This window comes from Schistocerca nitens, chromosome 6 (genome assembly GCF_023898315.1).
Source record: "Schistocerca nitens isolate TAMUIC-IGC-003100 chromosome 6, iqSchNite1.1, whole genome shotgun sequence".
Classification (NCBI taxonomy): domain Eukaryota; kingdom Metazoa; phylum Arthropoda; class Insecta; order Orthoptera; family Acrididae; genus Schistocerca; species Schistocerca nitens.
Window position 1 is genome coordinate 184826993 of NC_064619.1, and position 18573 is coordinate 184845565.

Sequence of the window (18573 nt, forward strand, 5' to 3'; positions counted from 1 at the left end):
GTTGTATGTAAAGGCTGTTAATGGCACCAAAGTTAGTGTCCAGATACTCATGGACAAAACCAGAACTGAAGTGGTGAAAAAAATTGCATTTGGAAAATACAAATTTATATACAACAATTTTACATAAATAGTTTGTGTATTTTACAAAATGGCGACTTTAGAGTTTACTTCTAAATCACTTTCTCATTCCATGTTTTCACTGTTGACTGCTTCAAGGGACTGGAAATGATGTTGATGTGCATTTGGAGTGTAGTTCAAAAGTGATTTTATACCTTTCAGCTTATTTTTATTGATCTTCAATTTCCTGTTGTATTTCCCTGGATGACTGGATGGACTTAAAGGAGATTTTTGACCTTGGTGCCTAATATTTACTTCGTTTTCATCAGCGTCATCATAATTATGGGTAACTTTTATTAATAATGGATTCTGTTCCTTAAATTTGAAACTAACTGCTTGTGAAAAAGAGACAGCAGACTATCTTTACAATAGTGCACTTCAGACACTCAACATCCTTGAAGTCCTCTCTCTTCATTTTTGTTAAGGGTGGCTCGGTTGATGACTCTGCAATAACATTGTTCCAGTCATCAGTATCATAAATATTCCTGGCATGCATAACATGGTCCTCTATTCAATCAAAATCTCTGTCACGTGGCAGCTTCATATGTCCATCTTTGGGAAACCAATGTGTAATGGTTTTGAATCTTTGGCATTCTATGAGGGATCTCTCAAATGCCACTATAGTCCAGTTCTTACTTTGGCCTTTGGAGTATGTAAATTCTGAACAGGTGGATTAGCAACTTTCAAATATTCCAAAATGTTGCTTCCTATCTCATCAGCCCCTTGCCTGTATTGATCTTCACTCAAAAGGAACACAAACCAGCACCAGTATAGCATTCATGGATCCCAAAGTTATAATACTAGATCTTCCTACAGTACAAAGCTGCTCCTACCAACTGCATAGGTGTAGGTAAACTTGATGACAATAACAGGAATGTTTCTGTCTTTCTTTGCCAGTTTACTTAGTTCTTTTGTTTGCTGTTGTCCCAACTCTCCTTTTATATGGTGGACATCTCTTTCTTCCTCAATTTTCGTGATTTCTTCTTCAGAGACAGACATGGATTTTGCATCATCTAACTGTTTTGCAAAGGAGTCACACTTACCACATTGTCTGACCTTCATAATTTAAAGCCAATATTGAAATCACTGTCAAACATCTTTCTGAACTTCCCTCCTGAAACAACACTGACATTCTTCTGCCTGCAATAGTCAAGGTAGAATTTTTTTTGCAGAACAAAAACATTCATGTCACAGCAAAAATGTTGCTTACTAGCATTTTCTGGTGTACTGTAATGGTTGTAATATTTCAGAATACTGTTCAGAAAATCTCTAACACCGTCTCTGCTGTCTTCTTCATGTGCATAAGGATGGTTTGTGCGTTTACCTGTAACAAAATATAAAATAATACTTTCTAAACATGCAATATTTATGGGATAGTAACTAACAACACTGAAAACTTTATTCACAGTACGTAATGTTATAAATATTTACTTCAGCTTTCTGATCTAGTTTTGCAACAGAGCAGTCACTTTTGAGTTGGTTCTGTAGATTCCGAATTCTTCCGATATGATTCTGTACACCATGGATGTTTAAAATGCTATGAATTTTGTACTGGAATGTAACTTCCCTGCTAGAAACTTCATGCTTTCTCTCTCTCAGGCACTTGAAATAAATTGAAAGCATTAATTACTCATATGAAAACTACTTTATGTAAATCATCTGATTATCATCACTTGTCCCAACTCTCCTTTTATATGGTGGACATCTCTTTCTTCCTCAATTTTCGTGATTTCTTCTTCAGAGACAGACATGGATTTTGCATCATCTAACTGTTTTGCAAAGGAGTCACACTTACCACATTGTCTGACCTTCATAATTTAAAGCCAATATTGAAATCACTGTCAAACATCTTTCTGAACTTCCCTCCTGAAACAACACTGACATTCTTCTGCCTGCAATAGTCAAGGTAGAATTTTTTTTGCAGAACAAAAACATTCATGTCACAGCAAAAATGTTGCTTACTAGCATTTTCTGGTGTACTGTAATGGTTGTAATATTTCAGAATACTGTTCAGAAAATCTCTAACACCGTCTCTGCTGTCTTCTTCATGTGCATAAGGATGGTTTGTGCGTTTACCTGTAACAAAATATAAAATAATACTTTCTAAACATGCAATATTTATGGGATAGTAACTAACAACACTGAAAACTTTATTCACAGTACGTAATGTTATAAATATTTACTTCAGCTTTCTGATCTAGTTTTGCAACAGAGCAGTCACTTTTGAGTTGGTTCTGTAGATTCCGAATTCTTCCGATATGATTCTGTACACCATGGATGTTTAAAATGCTATGAATTTTGTACTGGAATGTAACTTCCCTGCTAGAAACTTCATGCTTTCTCTCTCTCAGGCACTTGAAATAAATTGAAAGCATTAATTACTCATATGAAAACTACTTTATGTAAATCATCTGATTATCATCACTAAATATAATATTATGTTAAAATACTCCTGAGCTGAGCTTTCTTACCTTCTCTTTGCTTCAGTTATTTTCATTAGAGCCATAAGGTAAGCATTTTGACAACTAAAATCAGCCAAATTCCAAAATGCATCAAATGTAGAGTCTATATCTCCAGTATTTTCGAAAAATTTCTTTGAACAAGAGCATGATTTTTCCATGGATATTATCTGTTTTCTAATCTGATACATAATCTCTTCCTTCAGTTCTTCTCTTTTTGCATTTGGTCTGAGACCAAGTTTTTTTCCATTTGTTTTCGTGCTTTTTGTATGTTTAGGTGGAGTCACTTAATTTTTTCTCGTTTTTCGAGTAACCTGCAGAAGAAAATCAACATTGCCACATTTAACAGAGAGATAATCACAAGCCACAAAAAAGTAATGTGACTTTTCAAGTCTCTATTTAAAGAACATTAACATTAATACTTCAAGTTGTGTGATCTGAGGTTTTCCCAGCATACAGAAATCTTGAAAATTTCTCAGGCATTCTTGGAAAGTGATTGAACTCTGATGGATGCCGACTTTATATAATCTCCACCCCTCTCCCGCAGTCTCCGTCTGGGCACTTCCGAGCGGTCTGTGGCTGGTGGTGGGGGACGGGCGGCGCTGGGCAGTGGGGAAAGCGCGGCGCCCTGCAACACATCACGGGCCGCAGTCCTTCGGTGACTATGGCTGCTTGCAGAACTCTGCCGTCATGGTGACAATGCTTCTTCTACTTCAGGTGTGATGACAGGAGTAGATTTCCATGTAGACTGTTGTTGTGTTTTGAACATAAACGCCACGCAGACAATGCACAGCTGACCAAGTCCGCCATGGTAGAGCACTGCATCTCACATGGACATGACATGAACTACGATGGCACAAAGTTATTACAGCAATCAAACACCTTCTGGGATTGTCTCTTCAAAGAAGCAGCGAAGATCCAGCTGCATGATGAACTAATAAATAAAGATAGCGGTTTCCAGTTAAGCAAAGCCTGGGATCCAGCTTTAAGCATGATTAAAACACAGCGACAGTCTACGCGGAAATCCTCTCCTGTCATCACACCTGAAGAAGAAGAAGAAGAAGAAGAAGAAGCATTGTCACCACAACGGTAGAGTTCTGCAATCGGCCTTTGATCTGTCGCAGGGCGCTGCACTTCCCCCACCACCCAGCGCCGCCCTTCCCCCACCACTGGCCACAGACCGCTCGGAAGCACCCAGATGGAGGCTGCGGAAGAGGGGTGGAGATTATACAGGGTGATTCAAAAAGAATACCACAACTTTAGGAATTTAAAACTCTGCAACGACAAAAGGCAGAGCTAAGCACTATCTGTCGGCGAATTAAGGGAGCTATAAAGTTTCATTTAGTTGTACATTTGTTCGCTTGAGGCGCTGTTGACTAAGCGTCAGCGTCAGTTGATGCTAAGATGGCGACCGCTCAACAGAAAGCTTTTTGTGTTATTGAGTACGGCAGAAGTGAATCGACGACAGTTGTTCAGCGTGCATTTCGAACGAAGTATGGTGTTAAACCTCCTGATAGGTGGTGTATTAAACGTTGGTATAAACAGTTTACAGAGAATGGGTGTTTGTGCAAAGGGAAAAGTTCTGGACGGCCGAGAACGAGTGATGAAAATGTAGCACGCATCCAGCAAGCAGTAACTGGACTACAGTATCTGGAGATGTTAGAGAATTGGCTGTTCCCTCAGCTCGAACAAGAAGCACAACAATTCACATTTCAGCAGGATGGAGCGCCACCACATTGGCACTTATCTGTCCGTAACTACCTGAACGTCAACTACCCGAGGCGATGGATCGCCCGCCAGGCAGCCCGTGACAGAGCACTTCATCACTGGCCTCCAAGAAGCCCTGATCTTACCCCCCTGCGATTTTTTCTTATGGGGGTATGTTAAGGATATGGTGTTTCGGCCACCTCTCCCAGCCACCATTGATGATTTGAAACGAGAAATAACAGCAGCTATCCAAACTGTTACGCCTGATATGCTACAGAGAGTGTGGAACGAGTTGGAGTATCGGGTTGATATTGCTCGAGTGTATGGAGGGGGCCATATTGAACATCTCTGAACTTGTTTTTGAGTGAAAAAAAACCTTTTTAAATACTCTTTGTAATGATGTATAACAGAAGGTTATATTATGTTTCTTTCATTAAATACACATTTTTAAAGTTGTGGTATTCTTTTTGAATCACCCTGTATAAAGTCGGCATCCATCAGAGATCAATCAGACACCAAGAATGCTTGAAGATGGCAAGAAGTCGGCTTGCTGAAATATCGCGCCTTTTGGACGACGCTACCTGGCTGAATACCCGAGAAATTTTCAAGAATACTTCAAGTTATTTCTTGCTTCAGTATATATATACATACATGTGTAATGCAATTTAACTCTTTTACTTCTGTTCAATATTATTTTACTGCATCTGAATAAATGTTCACATATTTTTGAAGACAAAGTTGTAAGCCACTTAAGATTATGTTCAAACAAGTAAGTAAAAATATACTGTAGCTGTTCACTTTCTAAATCTGATCCAATTTCATGAACTTCCACTCTCAAAAAAATCAGTATCACTCTCTGTTGAAGCATAAGTAATGCTTAGATCTTCATTTTCTATAGCTGCAAACAAAAGCTTCATCTTAACTCCCACCATTTTACTGTGGCTTGTGATTATCTGTCTGGAATTTTTGTGAATGAAATGGTATAACAGACAATAACACTGACAGATTCCACCAAAAGATATTTAGATAGAGACATCAGTTGGTTAAAAACATAACCACTGATGAAACTATAAATTGTCTGGAGAGTGGGTTGTGACTATCTTTTGTATTTTGGTATTCATTGTTGCTATAGCAAGCATATTGTTGCTGATACCAGTTTCAGTGCGCACATCCTCAAAGAGGTCAGGTTTATTTGTTACCCTTAGATCCAATATATGTCCATCATGAGAAGGGCTCTGAAATATCTGTTCTGAGTAATTTTTAGAGAAGGCATTAAGAAATGTCATGGTCACCACTAACAAAACTATAATAATCCCAATTGATTGTTGGGTGATTAGTCTCTTCCAATCAATACAGTATGATCAGGGAACTTTTATACAAGTGAACTGAGGTATCCTCTAAAGTTTTCAGGTATATCTGAAGGTGAATCTAGTAGTCAACAGAAGGTCCAATTATAATTTTATGCCCACACTTGATACTGAGTCTCGGCTGGACAGCCTCAATTTCTATCTCACTGTATATGAGTTTCTTGTCTACTGTGACAAATACAGCACCTCCATTTCCTATTAGTCTTAAATTTTCTCCAAAAGTCTCACTAATATCAGATTCTGGTTTTAATCAGCTTTCTGTACTTAATAGTATGTGAGTTTCATTGTCTTTTAGGAGCCCTTCAAAGTCTTTGTTGCAAATGATTCAGCAATTAACCCATAGGGCACATTTCTTTAGATCTTACACAGATACTTGTGGTTTCTTACAGCAACTGTTATCTGCATAGGATGGAGAATCAGCTAATCTAAAAAAAAGACCTTGTGTTCAACCCACACACAGTCAGCTACCTGGGTAGTAGCCTCTGATGTGTAATGCACACCTGACTCATTTAGGGGGACCCAACAGTTCTCAACCCTATAGCACAAGTCTAGGAACTTACAGCCTAGCTTATCACAGAACCTCTGAAGTCACTGGTTGAAGCCTTACACTCAATTCAGAACAAGGGGACCATGATCAGTTCTGGGGACAATTCTGCAGCTTGTGGACATTGAAACTGTGTGAGCAAGGTTTATATTCTCATCATTTTCTGCCAGTCACTGGAATGACCCAAGTGTGGCCTCGGAGCCCAGACAGCAGGCAGTGTTTGTTCCAACATGAACCACAACATGCAGTTGGTTGCACCCTGTTCCATCTGTGGCTGCCAGAATAGCCTCTTCAGTACGTTGCATGAGCCTCCAGGGGTAAAAACTGAGTGGTCGTTGTGTTCCTTCCCATCTTTGCTGCCTTTTCCCTAAGGGGTACCATTATTCAACATACATTTGGACTGCCAATGATTAATAGATCCACCCTTTTGTGTTTGCCTTCCCTTGACACGGGACACAGGACGTTTCTCAACAGATGAAGTAAATCTCATTGGCTCAATTTCAGTGGAGGACAACACCTCAAACTTGTTGGTAAGTGGAATGGGTATGAAATCCAGAGTTCTCCTTGGTCCCTCTCTGCCCTGTAGAGTACATCTAGACCTGCCATTGATATGTCACACTCACAGCCAATTTGACAACAAGTGGCAGTATTTCTTGCAGGACAGACAATATCATAGGTCAGGATAGTACTTGAGGCATTTGTGGTAACTTTCAGGCATGACTCTTGGCAGACCTCCCAACACATCCATATGCAGCAGCTTTCAGTTGCTTAACAGTAGTCAGCACTTTTTCTATTTGCTTATGACTGGCAACTAGCTCATCCCATACCTGAGAACAGCAAACATAGTGGGGCTGAATTGTGCCTGATGCAATACTTTACAGGGCAGTAAACAAATATCTTTAAGCAATGCTTGCTGATTCTCTTTTAACTGTTCCTAGATAACAGAACGCAGCATGTCATTCCCAATGGAGAGAAGTCTTCCGAAGTAAGAGTGATTTCAGGTGTGCCGCAGAGGAGTGTCATAGGACCGTTGCTATTCACAATATACATAAATGACCTTGTGGATGACATCGGAAGTTCACTGAGGCTTTTTGCGGATAATGCTGTGGTATATCGAGAGGTTGTAACAATGGAAAATTGTACTGAAATGCAGGAGGATCTGCAGCGAATTGACGCATGGTGCAGGGAATGGCAATTGAATCTCAATGTATAAAAGTGTAATGTGCTGCGAATATATAGAAAGAAAGATCCTATATCATTTAGCTACAATATAGCAGGTCAGCAACTGGGAGCAGTTAATTCCATAAATTATCTGGGAGTACGCATTAGGAGTGATTTAAAATGGAAAGATCATATAAAGTTGATCGTCGGTAAAGCGGATGCCAGACTGAGATTCACTGGAAGAATCCTAAGGAGATGCAATCTGAAAACAAAGGAAGTAGGTTACAGTACGCTTGTTCGCCCACTGCTTGAATACTGCTCAGCAGTGTGGAATCCGTACCAGATAGGGTTGATAGAAGAGATAGAGATGATCCAACGGAGAGCAGCGCGCTTCATTACAGGATCATTTAGTAACCGTGAAAGTGTTACGGAGATGATAGATAGGCTCCAGTTGAAGACTGTGCAGGAGAGACGCTCAGTAGCTCGGTACGGGCTTTTGTTGAAGTTTCGAGAACATACCTTCACTGAGGAGTCAAGCAGTATATTGCTCCCTCCTACGTATATCTCGTGAAGAGACCATGAGGATAAAATCAGAGAGGTTAGAGCCCACTCAGAGGCATACCGACAATCCTTCTTTCCACGAACAATACGAGACTGGAATAGAAAGGAGAACCGATAGAGGTACTCAAGGTACCCTCCACCACACACCGTCAGGTGGCTTGCAGAGTATGGATGTAGATGTAGATGTAATTTAATTTATAGACCTGTTATGCTACAAGTATTAACAGTAACCTTTCAGAACAGAAGCCAAAAATGAAATATCTATTACAACAGAAATATTTATTCGCTACAAATTAGACAATTAGTATAAATTTATGTTAAATTCAGAAAACATATACTTCTGTTGAAAGAGAAAACTGAGGTGACACAATATGTTAGTTATTTACAGTAAATGGAAATCACAAATGGTGATTTACTACTGAACAGGTTATGCACAGCACTAGTAATTTGCAAAAATTCTTGAAATAACATTGGCAAGTGCCTTAAAGTTCTCAAGTAGGTACCTTTCTTCTCATAAACATATAATGAAATTAGGGAACAACTGGTCTTAAACGATGATACTGTAGCCAAACTGTCTAAAATGCACAAATTAAATTTACAATTGCTGATAAGGTAATAGTTTTTCATGGCACTTGCAAATGTTCGAAAATACACAGTATATATGAGTATTGACACAATCAATGTGAGATTATAAAAAAATTACTCAAACAGTAGGTTGTTAGAATCTAGACTTTTGAATTGCAGTTGTCTGGCACATGCAATCTCACACAAAGGAAAATTTGTCTGTCGGTGTATACATGTAAATAATCATGTGAACTGCATGAGTTTTTTCTCATAGGTGAATCTGTAACAACTTCTACACTAGTGTGCCGAAGATGAACACTGCAGCATCAGTTCATCTCAGGCAAAAATGTGAAAATTGTGGAGCACCAACAAAGCTTGTCTTCTGCTTACGGCAGCTAACCAAAGGTATGACATTTGGCTTCCATAAAGCTGCCCACAAGTGGCAGTGTTTCCTAGTCTTCAGAGGCCTGCCCAAATGTTTTACCCGTTGGATGAAATCCTCATATTCTCCGCAGCACCCTGGACTACTGTGAGTGCCTCTGCATAAACTTGAATGGCTCCAGGACTCCATCATAATCGTCAACACAACAAAGTGCATCTTCAGTATCAGCGAAGGTGTTATTCCTGGGGCATAGCATCTCTGCCATCGGCTCATATTCCCTGCTCAACTAGGTGAAATCCATCCTTGATTTCCCATGCCCCAAGAAATACAAGGACCTCCTCCACTTCCTTGATATGTTCAGGAACTAGCCAGTCCCATGCCAACTAGCCATGGTTTCTGCAGGCATGACTTGGCACACTCCAACATGGTCACCCACCCCACCCTACTCTCTAACTAGCCATCATGGTCAATGAAAGCCAGACAGCCATTGGCACCATCCTGCATCAGCACATCAGTGACACCTGGCAGCTGATCGCTTTTTTCTCCTCCAAGGTCTCTGCTCTCAATGGTGCTGGAGCAAATATGACAGAGAGCTTCTTGCCACCTATGAGGCACTCAAACTGGCCCTTGGTGGAGGCCATTCATTTCATGGTGTTTGTCAACCACAAGCCTACAGCATTTTCCCTCTCAAAAGACACTGACCAGTGTTTCCCATGTCAGTTCTGGCAATGGTTGTTCATCTCCAAGTTTACTACCAACATATGTCACATTGCCAGAATTGACAGCGTTGTCACTGACTGCTTCAGCCATGCCTTCATTGTTGCTTCATCGCTGGACTATGAGGCACTCAACATGACCCATAAGCATGACTGAAAACTTGGGCTCCTCTGCCTGGACTCTGCTTCCAGCCTTCACCTTCAACATTGTCAGTCCCCAGCTCAGTCAGCAGTGGCTAGTGTGCTGTAGCCACTGGCTTACTGTGCCTGTTCCTGCCCACTGCCTTCCACAAGGCAGCATCCAACCGGTTACACATCCTGAAGCATCCCAGCATGTGTGCTACCTCCACACTGGTAATGTGACAATTCGTTTGGCCAGGTATTCAGAGGGACTGCAAGACCTGGGCCTGCACATGCCTCAACTGTTGGTGTGCCAAGATCGGCTGCCATATACATGCCCCTGTCACCATCTTCCAGATGTCGGGTATTGCTTCACCTACATTCACGTGGACATTATTGGCTCTCTACCATCCTCTGACATCTGCCCTATCTTCTCACCATTGTGGACGGGTTCACCTACTGGCCTGAGACAATGTCAACAACTGACATCACTGCCAGTAGCCACTGTCTTCGTCTCCAAGTGGATTTCCCATTTTAGTTGTCCATACCCTGTCACAATGGACTGTGGGCACCAATTTACATCCGCCCTCCTTCACACATTGCCATGCCTCTACGGGGCTGACCTGCACTTGACATTGATGTACCATCCAGTTGCAAACGGTGTGGTGGAACAACTCCACCATATCTTGAACGCCACCATCACCTGCCCCAACAACAGGTGGACCACTGTCCTGCCTGTAGTATTTTTCGGCCTCAGTGTCCCTCACGAGGCTGATCTGGCGATGTTGGCTGATGACCTTGTCTAAAGCCAGCCACTTGCTGTACTGAGCAACTTCCTGGAACCCGCTGACCTTCCCGCAGATGATGTCATGCTCGAGTTTGTTGCTGGCTTGCAGGACTGCACGTCTCTCCTGCAACATCCTCCCTTTGCCTCCCCTGTACCCTCCCCCCATCCCATCCTTCCCCCCCCAGCAACAAGGCATATGCAGGACATTCATCGACCTCACTTCATGCACTCATGTCATGCTTCGTATCAACATTCAATCAACCCCTGCTTTGCCAGCACTACTCTAGCCCCCACTGGGACCTTCACCCTACATCTTTACAACACCCTTACCAGCATCTCGATCGATAGGATGAGGCCCACATATATGGCGCCTGACTATACACCACGTAGCCCAACCACCATCCTTGTCAACATCCCACAGATGCCCGTCACTGGTGAAGCTGGCACCACTGCTACATTGCTTGAAGTACCCCACAGCCAACTCCCCTGAGACACCAACCAAACACATTGCTTGAAGTACCCCACAGCCAACTCCCCTGAGACACCAACCAACCACATCAATGCTGAGGACACCTCCAGAAACTCACCAAAGTGTCCAGGTGCTGCACCCGATGCTTCCCCTGGACCATCAGCTGCCAACAACACAGGTTCCAGTATTCCAGAGATCTGGGATGCTCACACCCCTGCCCCTCTACCTCTCCTGCAGCATATGCCCAATGGAGCAAATTAACCTCCACTGCTCCAATAACTGATTAAACCCTAAAGTTGCACCACTATTTGATGCCTTCACCACATCTGCAGTGGTGCTATTTCACAGCAGCTTGCCCCAGACCTGCCACCACCAATCCTCACACCAGAGACACCAGTGATTCACTCTCACACTGTCCAGATCATGCATTTTCAGTTGTCAGATGCAGCCATTTGGCTCCTGCCTCTGCTGCACTGCACTGGCAAACTCACCCAGAAACTGTTCACTGTGTGCACAGCCCCAGACACATGCCACACTCCAGCCACTTTACCCTTGTTGCATTGCTCCAGCTGACCTGGCTCTGCATCCGTCACCCAGTGCACTGTCAGCTGACACATTGCCTGCACTCACTGCCAGCATCTCGCTGACCTACCTTGTCATGCAGTGGCTTGGCACAACTGATAGTCATCCGCCTCACATCACTTACTTACTTGACCAGTAACTGCAGTGTCGATGCCACTGTGCTCAGCGTCACTGCTGGTACAACACGCTCTTCCACCAGTATCAGCCTCCGTTATCACAACCTGGTTCCTCTTCCGCTTTTGTGGGAATTTGATCCTGTGAATGCACCGTAATAGATATACCACATGGCTACGGACTTCACGTCTTGAATAGTGCTATAAATGAGACCAAGTCCATTCTCAAAGGCAGCATGGTACATAAAACAGTGCACCACACTGCAAGACATTCTCTACAACTGGCTAGTGCATATGCTCATGTGGATACTAGCTGAGATTCGAGCTCATGCCCATCATGGCCAGTATGCTCATGTGAAGAATGTAAATCATTCTATTGAATCCTGGCTTAGTCTCTTCCCCATGAGAGACGTTAACAAGTTACAAGTCTCATGCAGACAAATTTGTGTCAGTTCTGGCGGACAATGAGTGACTAATTATGAATTGCCTCCAACATGATTTGTAAAGCTCGTATTTCAAACTCCTATAAGAGACATGGTTTTTTTTCTCTGCATTTGGGAGAATGACCATTCAAATCAAACTCTGGTCATCGTGATTTAGGTTTTCCATGATTTTCCTAAATTGCTAAAAGTAAATGGCAGGCTGGTTCCTGTGACAGGGCTCGGCCAATTTCCTTCCCTAATCTGAGTTTGTTCTCCATCTCTAATGACCCCATTAGTGGGACACTAAATCCTTATGTTCCTTACTTCTTTTGAGAAGCCAGTTTACTCCAGGGCCATCACCCACCTGTGCAGCTACGGGATACTTAGTCAATTACAGTGTGGATTTCAAAAGGCCGCTCTACTGAGACAGCTGTTTATACATTTACTGAGCACTAACAACATCTTGAAATGATAAAATAACACCTCTTGGGATCTTTTGTGGCTTATGGAAGGCATTTGATTGTGTCAGTCATATTATTCTATTAAGGTAGTTAAGTTTTTAAAGAATTTGTAGTTCAGCACATCCCTGGCTTAGTTTTTAATTTAAGAAACAGAATGCAGAAAGTTACCCTTGGCCATTTGAGTAATGCAAAGGAGGATGCCACATCATCCGCTTGGGGAAAAACTACAAGGGGAGCCTCACACTTTGACAAATAAATAAATAAATAAATAAAAAGGGTAGAAAGTTCTAAGCTCAAAGTGTGCATATTGATGAAAAATGAAACTGGAAAAACCATTTAATAGAAGAGCTAAAATATTTGGGTTTGGATACATTTGCCATAAGAAATAATTGCCAATTTTGGTGTTCTAGAAGTCAATAAGTTAACATATTTTACATGTTTTCATTTACCGATACCTTACGAGATAATATTCTGAGGGAACACCTCAAATAAGCGACAGTATTTTCTGCACATTTGTTGTGGATTTTGGACATATTTTAAACTTCCTTCATATCTTTGTGGGCACAACTACAAATAATGAAAGCAACACTATATTTATATTTGATATTTTCTTCAGGTGCATCTACATGGTGCACAACAGTCGGCTACAGGTGAGTGATTGCCTTTCATAACTTTTGTTTATTGTTTTCATCCAGGAATTTCCAGTAGTGAAATATTATGAAAAATTTTGCAGCTGTTTCATAAAGCCTTAAATATTTTCTGTTTCAGGTTGCACACTTACAGAACCACTCGTTTGTTGCATTTTAAACTGACATAAATTAGACAAAGGTTTGTGCAATTATTTATCTGTTAGTATGGATCAGCTTGTTATTCATTCTGCTTTTATACAATCATTTATCCTCACCTTTACGATCTTGACATTGGAGGTAGTGTTTGAATCCCTCTACCGCACCCTGTTTTAAGTTTTTTGTGAATTCTCCAAATCTCTACAGATGAGTGCAAAAAAAGAAGAAACTATGACTGATTCCTTCTTTCTGTCCTCTCCAACTGAGCTGGTGCTCCATTGCTGGTGGCTTGATAGTCAATGAGATGTTAAAATACAAACTGCCAACTTTCCTCATATTTCAGCTTTTTAATGTACTATAAGCTTGACTTTTAATGATTTAAGTATATATTTTCAAGTTACATGAATTCCAAATGATGCTCTTTTCATTCATTCACCTTGTTCTGTAGATCACAACAAGAAAGAGGACCTTCAGGGATGTGGAATGAGTCAATGTATACTTTAACAAAGAGGAACAAACCTTAAAAACATAATTTGTTTTATGTAACGACAATAAACTATCTTTACATCACTTTTGCTATTCATGCTTATGTCAGCAAAATTGAATCAAGTAAATTAGAAAGGAATCTGATACTTTAAAAAACTGCTGCCTCCTCAGTTTACTAAGTACCTGGCTATTGCCTCCTATTGGTAGCTTAACATTTACTTTGTTGGGACATTTGTCCTAGAGTGACCAAACATATTTGTCATGAGCAGTGTGGACACTCTTTGGGGCAGTAGAATGAGACTTAAGTGCGTATCTGGACAGTGCAATTGACTAGATGCTCTGAGCTGATTCTCCGTTTTAAGAGGATTCTTGTCATTCAAGTGTTCATCTCTATCGGTAGCTTAGTACCATCATAGTGTCCCACTTCCTACATTGGTGACCCCACATCAACCATGAATATGTGCAAATTTGTCTCCGAACTCAGTTGTGAATTTGTCTCCGAACTCAGTTGTGCTTGCTATGTTCTGACAATGTAGCTGTTGTACATCACATCACATCAACAGGCACCATACCCACATCAATGGATGCCACTCAGAGGAATGCAGTGCAGGATCAATATGGACAGTGTGTGAATCTGACTGTGAAAACCGAGTGTGCGAATAATCTGTTTTCATTATGGCTAGCAAGCAGTGGCATGGCACTGCAGCAGCAATGGTGGCATATGATGAACCTGTTAATTGACTTAAATCTAGTGAATTCAACAGACTCCTTAGAGTACCTTCTCAATTGTAATCATCTCTCAACACCATGTTTGCATCACCCATGGCTTCCATGACTCACAATGTATTTCAATGTTTGCAATTCGTCACGCGACAACCAACTTAGCATGAACAATTGGCAGCCATCTTGTCTCACACACTTCACAGAAACAGTGCGACCATCAGTAAATTGAAATGTTTGGGTGACACTCAGCTCAAACTGCCACTCTTCAATTCCAAGAATCTGAGCTTGTGGTTCACAATCATTGAGTGCATTTTTCAGACAATGAGCATTTTTGACGAGTAACCAAAGTATATGCATCTGATCAGCCACCTGGTGGGCCACTTGGAACAAATTTATGATATCATCAAGTTTCCTCTGGCGGAGTATAGACAGTCACATCTCTGGCAGCATCTTCACACCCCTGCTGATCCAGCTCTTATATCAGATGCCATATGGTTGATCAAGCTACCAACAGACCTACAGCTCACCATGATCGTGAATAAGACAGAGCCAATTGGATGGCGCTTGGTTATGGCTGACAGAATGTTCACTCTCATTCGCCACAGCAAAAAGTAACAGTGTCCAAAGATTCGACTCAGTGACGCATGTGGCAGATTCCACACCTTGCACTGCATGAACGCAGCCAGCCGGACATAAAGAGCCACAATCACTACAAACCACAGTGCTCCCTGCTGCCTACGCAGCAGTGTTCACCAGCACCTGAAGTTATACATGTAAAAGTGTCATGCATCCTGCACTGACTCCAGGTCCTGCTGTCTGCTGGTATCATATGCAATTTGGCAATGCTGCACACAAATATCAGGACCCTTGCGGGTACCAAAATTCCATGAGCAGGTCGCAGTAAGCACTCCAACCCACAACACCTCACCAAATCACTTTCAGCCCATCAGAATATCTAACACACACATGCCTGTCTCAGCTGCTGCTCTTGGATATCTTCTCGGATAAAGCATCAAACCAGCATACACCATGCCAACACAGATGGCACCAACCACTGAACAGCCACCTCAAGGTCAGACAACTGCAGTGTGCTGTGTCTATTAACAATGCTCCTGACCCCGCCACCCTCATGCATACATGCATGCACATCTGTGCTGTTTGTGACAGAAAAATGCATCTCATGGCAACCACAGATGGACCCCAGTTAAAAAACCCATGACAGTTAGCCACTGTAGATCTAAAACTTCCCAAATCTGTAGTTAATGAACTCCTTCAAGTGGAATTGTTTGCCCTTCAGATTATCCCTGGGCCTCCAGAATCAAGCTTATTGCTAGGAAGATGGCTCTACCAGATTGTGTGGCGGTTCAGGTTCTCACTTCTCAAACAGCTCATGACAGCTACCCCCTTCTCAAGGTACAGGATCTCATGCACACCCTCACAGCACTACAATTTTCAGCACAGTTGATTTCAAGCATGCCTACCCACAAATACCGATGCACCCCAATGACATCCAAAAGACTGCCATTATAACTCTGTTTGCACTATTGGGCATCTCTTTATGCCATATGGGCATAAAAAATGTTGTGCAGACTTGGCAGTGGTTCATTGATTGTCTCCTCTTCTGCTTCCCCTTCTACTATAGTTATCTTGATGACATACTCACTTTTCACATTCCGGAGTTCTTGTCACGCTGCAGAAGGGTGAAGTGGTCATTAATTAGGTGAGATCACAACTTCAGCAGATGGAAGTCATCTTTCTCAGTCACACTCTTTAACACTGCTGGCATCAAACTGACAACTAAACGTATGCTGGTTGTGCCAGACCTTCCTTGCCTGGAAACATACCACAACCTATGGTGAGTCCTCGGGATTATCAACTTTTACTGGCAACACCTCCCACTGGCAGCCAAGTTGCAGATCCCAGTAATAAATGCATTGAAAGGCAATGATAAACATGAGAAAAGGAAATTACCTTGGACCCCAGAAATGATGGAAACGTTTCGCCACTCTAATAATTGTCTCATTCAAGCTGTTGCATTGGCACACTGACAAATGACTGCACAACTGACACTTAAAATGATATGAGTGCACTGCAATTGGAGCAGTTCTTCAACAGATTGTTAATAGTGTGCCATAATCACTTTACTTTTTCTTCAAGAAACTATCAGCCATGCAATGGAAGTAGTCAGAATTCATCTGTAAGCTGCTCATAATTTACTCAGCTGTGGGTTTTTTCAGGAAGTCACTGAAGGCTGCCAGGTAACAATATTTACAGATCATAAGCCCTTGATCAATGCCATTTGTAACTCACAACAGACACCAGCCCCTGATGTTTCCATCTTTTCAATCTTACCGGCCAATACACAACCGACAAATGAAACATGCATGGTGGTAATACCACTGCCTATTATTTCTCATCTGGTTCTGCAATCTCCCTACAATATAAATATTAATGTATAGCACAAGAATAAACAAATGATCCTGCCACCACTCAGATACTCACTGATGGAAGTACTTTGCCGTCGACAACCACCATATTACTGTGTGACGTCTGTCCCTGTGGGGAAACTATGACCATTGGTCTCCCTCAACATGTGACACATGGTATTTGGTGGATTTCACAACTTTAGTCATCCTGATGCCAGGGCAAGAAATGGCTGATTACAGACTGTTTTGTGTGGCATAGTAAAACAGGACTGGTGCCTCTAGGCATGATGCTGTTTACCCTGCAAACAGAACAAAGCAGGGCATAATGCTTAACCTCTATTAGGCAATTTTCTCATGTCAACAGGACATTACAAACATGTCCACATTGACATTGTCAGGCAACTCCCGAGTTCAAAGGAGTTCGTTACATTCTCTTTGCCATTGATAGAAAGGCTCACTGGGGGAGGTGGCCTCCTCCTGTGATATCAGGGCAGACATCCTTGCAGGGACTTTTGTCAGACTATAGATTGTATGCTTTTGTGTACCTGACCATATTATGATTGAGCAGGACAGACAGTTTGAGTCAGCCCTTTTCAACACTCTTTGCTGCCTCTGTGGGATCGACCATATGCACACCACTGCTTACCACTCATAAAGCAATGGCCTGGTGCAGAGATGGCATAGAGCAATGAAAGCAGCTTCGTGTGCCATAGGGGCTCATGGACTGAGGCACTTCCATGGCTCCTAATAGGCATGTGGGCTGCATATGAAGAAGACCTTCAGGCTTCGCTTGACAGAGCAGTGTATGGAGAACCCTTGTACTCCCTGTAGATTATACTCTGTGCATAGCTGACATCAGAGAGTTTAGTATTTCACAATTGGTAAGTGCATCAAAAATCACGTCACACATACAGATCGCCCTGTTGATGCCACATTCTGCACTGAAGATAGTCATCAAAGAGATCTCAAACACTGTGACTGGGTGATCTCGCCCAATGACACAATACATCCCATATTGCAACCTCCTTACTTGGGACCGTAAAAAGTGCTCAAATCTGGAATGTATACCTCTGACATTTTGATTAGCATGAAACCTACCATTGTTCTCCTTGACTGCCTCAGACTGGCACAGATACTGGAAGATGGACCTCCTGCATTGTCGCTGGATGATGATGATCCCCACCTCAGCAACCACTACACCAACACATACTACACAACACTTCAGCTGCCACAAGAGTTATGAAATGCTGTTGCATCTCCACACAAGCTGACTGACCCATCCATACCTCCAATGTCATGGTACTGTTGCGCCAGATGACCACCACAACACCTCACCTCCTGTCACCTGTACAGCATCTGCTGCACTACTTCTTCCTCTGTGAGAAATGGTCCAATCATGCCAAGCTCAAGCACTAGCCACGATGTGATTGGTCACATATATTCCTGCATGCTCCATGACAAATGGACCGGTCGGGCCCTCTGCTAGACATTACAAATAGCCCGACTGGTCCGACACACCTGTGCTACTGTAAACAACAGTAGTACACAGTCCTCCCATGCCTATTGATGCAAACTGTCCACCACACCTCACTGTGCTCCATACTTCCAGTGGACTCTCTGT

General features: G+C 42.2%; 1 protein-coding gene and 1 long non-coding RNA gene across 10 annotated transcripts in view; one reads left to right on the forward strand and one right to left on the reverse strand.

Annotated features, from left to right (window-relative positions):
- The window catches only part of LOC126263090 (acyl-coenzyme A diphosphatase NUDT19), a 118609-nt gene that overhangs the window by 13805 nt on the left and 86231 nt on the right, over positions 1-18573 (forward strand). For 5 of the 9 annotated variants that reach the window (XM_049960099.1, XM_049960098.1, XM_049960100.1 and 2 more), the window contains exon 2: positions 13301-13360. The exons of 1 other annotated variant lie outside the window; for it this stretch is intronic. The gene's annotated coding sequence lies outside the window, so the exon portion shown is untranslated. Of the gene's footprint in view, positions 1-8754; positions 8886-13148; positions 13183-13300; positions 13361-18573 lie in introns of all 9 variants that reach the window. 3 more of the 9 variants (XM_049960101.1, XM_049960095.1, XM_049960096.1) reach the window with 2 other exon arrangements.
- Positions 1402-2725, reverse strand: LOC126263091 (uncharacterized). Its single transcript, XR_007546830.1, has 3 exons — positions 2589-2725; positions 1549-1719; positions 1402-1441 (listed from the first exon to the last, which is right to left on the reverse strand). It is a non-coding gene; the product is annotated as an uncharacterized LOC126263091 (long non-coding RNA).